Here is a 10,318-nt window from a genome sequence, read left to right as displayed (position 1 = left end):
AATATAGTATGAGAGAGTGATTGTTTTAAACAATTGTGTGTGATTTGTTGTGTAAGTGAATGGTTGTGTGAATGAATATAGTGTGAAATATTGGGCCGTTGTATGAAGGTATGAATTATGAGTGTGATTTTTGTAAATGACTGTGAATGAGCGTTTGCATGACTGAAAGAGAGATTGTGTGAATGAATGAGCGGTTGTGTGAATGAGTGGATTGTGTAAATGCGTGGCTATGTCAATGAATGAGCGGCTGTCTGAATGAATGAGTGATTGTGTGAATGAAAGCGATTGTGTGAGTGAATGAGCGGTTGTGTGAATGAATAAGCTGAGGGGTGAATGAATGAGGGGTAGTGTTACTGACCGGTTGCATAAATGAATGAGCGATTGCGTGAATAAACACATTATAGTATGAATGAGTGAGTTATTTTGTAAATGAGCGATTGTGTAAATGAGCTTTTGCGTGAGTGAATGAATGAGAAGTTGTGTAAATGAAAGATTTTGTAAACGAGTGTGTGACTGAATGAGTGGTTGTGTGAATGAATAAGCAATTGTGTGAATAAAGGAATTATAGTATAAATGAGTGGGTGATTTTGTAAGTGATTGTGTGAATGAGCTGTTTTTTTGAATGAATGAGAGATTGTGTGAGTGAATGAGCGGTTGTATGAATGAATAAGCTACGGTGCGAATGAATGCGCGGTAGTGTGACTGAGCCGTTGCGTGACCGGTTGTGTGAATAAATTAATTATAGTATGAACGAGTGAGTCATTTTGTCAAAGACTGCGTGGGTGAGTATTTTTCAAAGGGTTGTGTGAATGGATGAATGATATTATGAATCAAAAAGGATCGTGTGAATGAGCGCTTGTGTGAATGAGTGGATTGTGTAAATGCGTGGCTAGGTCAATTAATGAGCGGCTGTCTGAATGAATGAGTGATTGTGTGAATGAAAGCGATTGTGTGAGTGAATGAGCGGTTGTGTGAATGAATAAGCTGAGGGGTGAATGAATGAGGGGTAGTGTTACTGAGCGGTTGCATAAATGAATGAGCGATTGTGTGAATCAACGAATTATAGTATGAATGAGTGAGTTATTTTGTAAATGAGCGATTGTGTAAATGAGCTTTTGTGTGAGTGAATGAATGAGAGGCTGTGAGAGGCTGCGTGACCGGTTGTGTGAATAAATGAATTATAGTATGAACGAGTGAGTCGTTATGTCAACGATTGCGTGGGTGTGTATTTTTCCAAACGGTTGCGTGAATGAACGAATGATATTATGAATCAAAAGGGATCGTGTGAATGAGCGCTTGTGTGAATGAGTGTAAATGCGTGGCTATGTCAGTGAATGAGCGGCTGTCTGAATGAATGAGTGATTGTGTGAATGAAAGCGATTGTGTGAGTGAATGAGCGGTTGTGTGAATGAATAAGCTGAGGGGTGAATGAATGAGGGGTAGTGTTACTGAGCGGTTGCATAAATGAATGAGCGATTGTGTGAATCAACGAATTATAGTATGAATGAGTGAGTTATTTTGTAAATGAGCGATTGTGTAAATGAGCTTTTGTGTGAGTGAATGAATGAGAGGCTGTGTAAATGAATGATTTTGTAAATGAGTGTGTGACTGAATAAGCAATTGTGTGAATAAAGGAATTATAGTATAAATGAGTGGGTGATTTTGTAAATGATTGTGTGAATGAGCTGTTTTTTTTTTTTTTGAATGAATGAGCGATTGTGTGAGTGAATGAGCGGTTGTATGAATGAATAAGCTACGGTGCGAATGAATGCGCGGTAGTGTGACTGAGCCGTCGCGTGACCGGTTGTGTGAATAAATGAATTATAGTATGAACGAGTGAGTCGTTATGTCAACGATTGCGTGGGTGTGTAATTTTCCAAACGGTTGCGTGAATGAACGAATGATATTATGAATCAAAAGGGATCGTGTGAATGAGCGCTTGTGTGAATGAGTGTAAATGCGTGGCTATGTCAGTGAATGAGCGGCTGTCTGAATGAATGAGTGATTGTGTGAATGAAAGCGAATGTGTGAGTGAATGAGCGGTTGTGTGAATGAATAAGCTGAGGGGTGAATGAATGAGGGGTAGTGTTACTGAGCGGTTGCATAAATGAATGAGCGATTGCGTGAATAAACAAATTACAGTATGAATGAGTGAGTTATTTTGTAAATGAGCGATTGTGTAAATGAGCTTTTGCGTGAGTGAATGAATGAGACGTTGTGTAAATAAATGGTTTTGTAAATGAGTGTGACTGAATGAGTGGTTGTGTGAATGAATAAGCAATTGTGTGAATAAAGGAATTATAGTATAAATGAGTGGGTGATTTTGTAAGTGATTGTGTGAATGAGCTGTTTTTTTGAATGAATGAGAGATTGTGTGAGTGAATGAGCGGTTGTATGAATGAATAAGCTACGGTGCGAATGAATGCGCGGTAGTGTGACTGATCCGTTGCGTGACCGGTTGTGTGAATAAATTAATTATAGTATGAACGAGTGAGTCATTTTGTCAAAGACTGCGTGGGTGAGTATTTTTCAAAGGGTTGTGTGAATGGATGAATGATATTATGAATCAAAAAGGATCGTGTGAATGAGCGCTTGTGTGAATGAGTGGATTGTGTAAATGCGTGGCTAGGTCAATTAATGAGCGGCTGTCTGAATGAATGAGTGATTGTGTGAATGAAAGCGATTGTGTGAGTGAATGAGCGGTTGTGTGAATGAATAAGCTGAGGGGTGAATGAATGAGGGGTAGTGTTACTGAGCGGTTGCATAAATGAATGAGCGATTGTGTGAATCAACGAATTATAGTATGAATGAGTGAGTTATTTTGTAAATGAGCGATTGTGTAAATGAGCTTTTGTGTGAGTGAATGAATGAGAGGCTGTGTAAATGAATGATTTTGTAAATGAGTGTGTGACTGAATAAGCAATTGCGTGAATAAAGGAATTATAGTATAAATGAGTGGGTGATTTTGTAAATGATTGTGTGAATGAGCTGTTTTTTTTTTTTTTGAATGAATGAGCGTGTTGTATGAATGAATAAGCTACGGCGCGAATGAATGCGCGGTAGTGTGACTGAGCCGTCGCGTGACCGGTTGTGTGAATAAATGAATTATAGTATGAACGAGTGAGTCGTTATGTCAACGATTGCGTGGGTGTGTATTTTTCCAAACGGTTGCGTGAATGAACGAATGATATTATGAATCAAAAGGGATCGTGTGAATGAGCGCTTGTGTGAATGAGTGTAAATGCGTGGCCGGTTGTGTGAATAAATTAATTATAGTATGAACGAGTGAGTCATTTTGTCAAAGACTGCGTGGGTGAGTATTTTTGAAAGGGTTGTGTGAATGGATGAATGATATTATGAATCAAAAAGGATCGTGTGAATGAGCGCTTGTGTGAATGAGTGGATTGTGTAAATGCGTGGCTAGGTCAATTAATGAGCGGCTGTCTGAATGAATGAGTGATTGTGTGAATGAAAGCGAATGTGTGAGTGAATGAGCGGTTGTGCGAATGAATAAGCTGAGGGGTGAATGAATGAGGGGTAGTGTTACTGAGCGGTTGCATAAATGGATGAGCGATTGCGTGAATAAACAAATTACAGTATGAATGAGTGAGTTATTTTGTAAATGAGCGATTGTGTAAATGAGCTTTTGCGTGAGTGAATGAATGAGACGTTGTGTAAATAAATGGTTTTGTAAATGAGTGTGACTGAATGAGTGGTTGTGTGAATGAATAAGCAATTGTGTGAATAAAGGAATTATAGTATAAATGAGTGGGTGATTTTGTAAGTGATTGTGTGAATGAGCTGTTTTTTTGAATGAATGAGCGATTGTGTGAGTGAATGAGCGGTTGTATGAATGAATAAGCTACGGTGCGAATGAATGCGCGGTAGTGTGACTGAGCCGTCGCGTGACCGGTTGTGTGAATAAATGAATTATAGTATGAACGAGTGAGTCGTTTTGTCAACGACTGCGTGGGTGGGTATTTTTCCAAACGGTTGCGTGAATGAACGAATGATATTATGAATCAAAGGGGATCGTGTGAATGAGCGCCGGTGTGAATGAGGCAGTGATTGTATGAATGAGTGAACATGGGAGTCATGAATAAAGAGAATGGTCTGTCCTTCTCAATGGAGATTTTTCTCCTCTGCCTTTATTCTCTCATGGGAAGGGAAGTATTGATGCTCACCAGCGCGCACACTGGGTGTGTGTGTGTGTATATAGTGTGTGTGTGTGTGTGTGTGTGAGAGAGATGTGGGGGGTGGTTGTGGGGGGGGGGGGGGGTGCACATGTGACAAGGATGCTTGGTTGTGCAGCAGAGCTCCCAAGCAGGCCTGCTGGCTGCGTGTCTATAAATAGCTCTGCCTCCATTGACATCATTTAGGCAGGAGATGGAAAAATAAATGGGGTGGGGCGGGAAGGGAGGGGGTTGGGGGGCAGGGGGGTTCACGTCTTAATCTGGGCCTCATATTCAAATATTCAAACACAAAACACTCACCGGCCACTACTTTAGGCACACCTGCACAATCCAACCGCAGCTGACCAAGCGTCGGACAATACGACGCTCGCTATTTGGCGAGGTGCTCGATAAGCCATGTGTCTTTTTTTCAGTATATCAGTAATGCATAAATATCAACAGGCACGGTGCCTGTTGCGCAATCAACGTGTCAATCATTTCATACCGAATAATCCCAACGACAATCCTGAGTAGTAAACATCAAACGCCCACTCTTTCCCTGGAAGATGGCGCCTGCAAGAGCGGGTGGGTTGGTGGGGGGGAAAAGGACGCACGCAGAGTGGGAGTCATGTGACCTCGTCGTGTTCTCAACATTTCCCCTCCAACGCGGGTCGGGTGGTTTTTTTTTTTTTTTCCACGGCACCTCTGACTTCCTCCGGTGACGTCTTCTCTCTTTTTTGTTTGTTGTTGTTTCGTTTATTTCAGACCGCCGAAGGAATTTTTTTTTTAATGCACTTTTTGGAAACGGCGACGATGTCATTATGAAGCAGGAAGTGGCGATGACGTCGTCGTTAATGGACAGGAGGCGATGCCATGGCCGTACGGTCACATGACCTCTTTCGCAATTATTGTCTGTCATGAGCCCCTGTCCCGCCCCCCCCCCCCCAGGTGATTTGATGAGTCACGGGGTTTTGCATTTTTATAAAGCTAAAACAGAAACCGTAACATTTATTCTATAATCGTAACATTTTTCAGTTGTCAGCTTTTTCATCTGTTTCTATTTTTATTCAATATTGCTGAAATTGTAGCTTATCAGACGGGATGTAAGCGCAAATTTGCTTTCACTTTCCCACAAACAGATACTATAATCTCTCTCCAAAAGACAATTGTTTTGTCGAAATTATTATTTTATTCATCTCAATCTCAATTTAAGTCTAATTTACAGTCCTCGTGTGATTGATGTTGCATTGCTTCTCTTCACTGCATTAGCCTGTTTTTTGTTTTTTTTCCAAGGATAAGACACTTTTATAGCCCCTTGCAAAATTCCTCAAGCTCTGCTTGGTGGTTCTTACATCCCAGACCATGGAACACGGACTGTTGTGATGCCAAAGACAACTCATTTATATTCGTTTTTCTCAAAGGTTACGCTCCAAATGGGTTTATTTTGTGATTGATGCTGTATTACTTCCTTTCCAAATGTTTAACCAAAAACAATTCTGTTCACAATCAGCCTGTTTTTTCCCCCTATACCTCTCAAACCCCCTCCACCCCAAAAACGGGACACTTGGCCCACACTCTCTCCTCTCACAGTTTCTTAGTCCTTCTCTCGCTCTCGTCTCTCTTAGCTTTCTCTGGACATTTCCTCATTGAATAGGAGCGTTTAAAAAAATAAAAAAAAAATACAATTGGAGTCAGTTTGAACATTTTCTTATGAAACACAATTCAACTTTACTAATTATTTTTAAACTTATTTCATGGCATTTTATATCGGCAGATACAATGTACACACACACGATACCAGAATTTAGTATTTAAAAATGTATAATAATAGTGAAACAGATGGTAACAACAAAACAGGCACAAGACATTGATACAACGTTGATTATACATACAGTACATGTCCTTTAAAACTGACTTTGAAACAACGTTGCACAATAGTTGAATTTGTAAATTGAGACAATGTTGATGTCCAATGTTGGATCCACGTTGTTGGTTGGGAAATGACCAAAATTCAATGGTCATATCAACATCAGAACCTGAAAATGAATAAATGTAATCAAAAAGCATGTTGTTTCAACGTTGTATTTGTGTTGTTGAATGTTAGTTGGGAATTGACCAAATTTCAGTGGTCAAATCAACGTCAGAACCCAACATTGATTAAACGTTGTCAAAAAGCATGTTGTTTTTCAACGTTGTATTTGTGATGTAAAATACTGGTTGTGAGATGACCACATTTCAATGGTCAAATCTACATGAGAACCTGACATTGATTAAACGTCGTCAAAAAGCATGTTGTTTCAACGTTGTATTTGTGTTGTAGAATATTGGTTGGGAAATTACCAAATTTCAGTGGTCAAATCAACGTCACAACCTGACATTGATTAAACGTCGTCAAAAAGCATGTTGTTTCAACGTTGTATTTGTGTTGTAGAATATTGGTTGGGAAATGACCAAAATTCAATGGTCAAATCTATGCTAGAACCCAACATTGATTAAACGTCGTCAAAAAGCATGTTGTTTTTCGACGTTGTGTATGTGTTGTAGAATATTGGTTGGGAAATTACCAAATTTCAATGGTCAAATCAACGTCACAACCTGACATTGATTAAACGGCCTCAAAAAGCATGTTGTTTTAACGTATTTGTGTTGTAGAATATTGGTTGGAAAATGACCAAAATTCAATGGTCAAATCAACGTCAGAACCCGACATTGAATGAACGTTTTCAAAAAACATGTTTCAACGTTGTATTTGTGTTGTTGAATATTGGTTGGGAAACTACCAAATTTCAATGGTCAATTCAACGTCACAACCCGAAATTGATTAAACGGCGTCAAAAAGCATGTTGTTTTAACGTATTTGTGTTGTAGAATATTGGTTGGGAAATGACCAAATTTCAATGGTCAAATCAATGTCACAACCCGACATTGATTAAACATCGTCAAAAAGCATGTTGTTTCAACGTTGTATTTGTGTTGTAGAATATTGGTTGGGAAACAACCAAAATTCAATGGTCAAATCAACGTCACAATCTGACATTGATTAAACGTTGTCAAAAAGCATGTTTCGACGTTGTATTTGGGTTGTAGAATATTGGTTGGGAAACGACCAAAATTCAATGGTCAAATCAACGTCACAATCTGACATTGATTAAACGTCGTCAAAAAGCATGTTTCGACGTTGTATTTGTGTTGTAGAATATTGGTTGGGAAATGACCAAGTTTCAATGGTCAAATCAACGTCACAACCCCAACATTGATTAAACGTAGTCAAAAAACACGTTGTTTCAACATTGTATTTGTGTTGTAGAATATTGGTTGGGGAACGACCAAAATTCAATGGTCAAATCAACGTCACAATCTGACATTGATTAAATGTTGTCAAAAAGCATGTTTCGACGTTGTATTTGTGTTGTAGAATATTGGTTGGGAAACGACCAAAATTCAATGGTCAAATCAGCGTCACAATCTGACATTGATTAAACGTTGTCAAAAAGCATGTTTCGACGTTGTAGTAGAATATTGGTTGGGAAATGACCAAGTTTCAATGGTCAAATCAACGTCACAACCCCAACATTGATTAAACGTAGTCAAAAAACACGTTGTTTCAACATTGTATTTGTGTTGTAGAATATTGGTTGGGAAATGACCAAGTTTCAATGGTCAATGTCAGAACCCAACATTGATTAAACGTTGTCAAAAAGCATGTTTTTCGACGTTGTGTATGTGTTGTAGAATATTGGTTGGGAAATGACCAAATTTCAATGGTCAACTCAACGTCACAACCTGACATTGATTAAACGTCGTCAAAAAGTATGTTGTTTCAACGTTGTATTTGGGTTGTAGAATATTGGTTGGGAAATTACCAAATTTCAATGGTCAAATCAACGTCACAACCCAACCTTAAATAAACGTCGTCAAAAACATTTTGTTTCAACATTATATTTGAGTTATAGAATATTGGTTGGGAAATGACTAAATTTCAATGGTCAAATCCACATCAGAACTTGACATTAATTAAACGTCGTCAAAAAGCATCTTGTTCCAACATTGTGTTTGTGTTGTAGAATATTGGTTGGGAAATGACCAAATTTCAATGGTCAAATCTAACATCAGAACCTGACATTGATTAAAGGACGTCAAAAAGCATGTTGTTTCAATGTTGTGTTTGTGTTGTCGAATATTGGTTGGGAATTGAAATTTGGTCATTTCCCAACCAACAACGTGGATCCAACGTTGGACATGGACATTGTCTCCATTTAGAAACACAACGGTTTTGCAACGCTGTTTCCAAGTCAGTTTTTAAGGACACGTACGGATAATCAACGTTGTATCAATGTCGTGTGCCTGCTGGGAGGAGATTTATGGCGCCTTGATGAGAATGCACCCGGAGACATTTGGACTGCGTGACCTGAATGGACCTGAACACCACAAAGTGTCCGGGTTTGCTTTGTTTGGCTCATGACGTCATTCTTTACTGAGGGGGGGGTGGGGGGTGTTTGGGACACTCACCGGTAATAACCCCGACCTTAAACACCCCACCTCCCCCTCACTCTCTGCTTGTCAGCCGAATTAACGTGATGCTATTTTGGAAATCAGTGTTTCCAAGGGATACCTAATGACGCAGTGACGTCAATGCAGGTCAATAACATTGCTGGAGACGCGCGCGCGCGCGCACGCGTACACGCGCGGGCGCACGCATTTATTTACGCGCTTTTTCTATCAGCATGCGTGCACAATTTAAACTATTTCACCCCCCCCCCCCCTGTCCCCCCCTGCCGTTTTTGGAAGAGCTGTCTCCGTCAGTCTTAAAGGGAGCCACCGGCAACGGAAGGCGGATCGACCGGCATCCTCCGGACCCCCCCACACCACCCCAGGACCCCCCCACCCGTTCCTCTCCGCACCACAGAGTTTGAATCGGAGAATGACACTAAAAAGCAAAGGTAAGCGATTCCCTGCGTGGAAAGTTTCATGCTCTTTTTTTTTTTGGGTGGGTGGGGGGGCATCTTGATGCACGTGAGCGTGCATGTACAGGTAGGTGCATGCAATAGTGGGGGGTTGGGGGGGGGGGGGGGTGGTTGTTGCAGGCTCTCCATTGGAGCGTGCACGGCCACATTTGTGCAGAGATTCTCCCAAAACGGGAGAGTGCGCGCGAAAAGGGCTGCAGTGATGCTGCGTGGGAGTGTTTGTTCACATGCCGGGGGATCCTCCGCCGCTCGGCCACGATTAGCAGCAGCAGCAGCGCAGGGACACCAAAGGCAGGTTCGCCGAGACTTTCTTGTGTGTGTGTGTGTGTGTGTGTGTGTGTGTGTGTGTGTGTGTGTGTGTGTGTGTGTGTGTGTGTGTGTGTGTGTGTGTGTGTGTGTGTGTGTGTGTGCTTCGCTGACGTGGCGGCCTTCTCTTTTTGTGGTCAAAATGTCTGTCTGGAAAGTCAAAAGATTATTATTGATCATTTTCTACGTTGTTTATTTTTTGTAATTATTCATCGCGTTATTGTTATTTAGTTTATTTTAATAGTTCCAAAAGAAGCCGCGCTTCATCGACGCAGCAGGTTGCGACTTGCTGGAGTCAAGTTGACATTTTGTCTTTTGACGGAATTCATGTCACCTTTGGCGCCCCCATGTGGCCACCTTGCAGTACTGCACTCCATTTTTAATTTAATTTTTTTTGTTTTTTATTTTTTGCAAGTCCATTGATAACCGCGAGTGTCTCCTCTTCGATTAAGGAGGATTTTTTTTTCATTTTCTTCCTTTCCTTTCCCCGAACTGGCGGGAAAAGGGGAAGTGCGCGCGCGCTGGATTTGTGCGTCCCAGGTGACGTCACTGATGTGTCCCATTGTCTCTTTTCCCGGGATTTGGGGGAGGCGCATAAAAGGGCACTTTTGCCCCCCCCCTCCTTGTAGGCTTCTTAGTGTTTTGCTGCTTTTACGCGCGTGCGCGCGTGTCCACAGTGGACGTCTACAGTTGGCCCACAGGCAGGGCTAAAAATAGCACACACCGATGCGACGGGCGCAGCCCTTTTTTTTTTTCCTTCCCCTTTTTCTCGGAACCACTTTTGTTGGGTCACTGCGCCCACCCTCTAAAAGCCCCCCCCCCAGTGTCCTTGCATTATGTTGGAGCGGTGGACCAAAAATAAAAATAAAAATATAT

This window comes from Entelurus aequoreus, linkage group LG03 (assembly GCF_033978785.1).
Source record: "Entelurus aequoreus isolate RoL-2023_Sb linkage group LG03, RoL_Eaeq_v1.1, whole genome shotgun sequence".
NCBI classification, from domain to species: Eukaryota; Metazoa; Chordata; class Actinopteri; order Syngnathiformes; family Syngnathidae; genus Entelurus; species Entelurus aequoreus.
The sequence above is the reverse complement of the archived record's forward strand: the minus strand, read 5'-3'. Positions refer to the sequence as shown.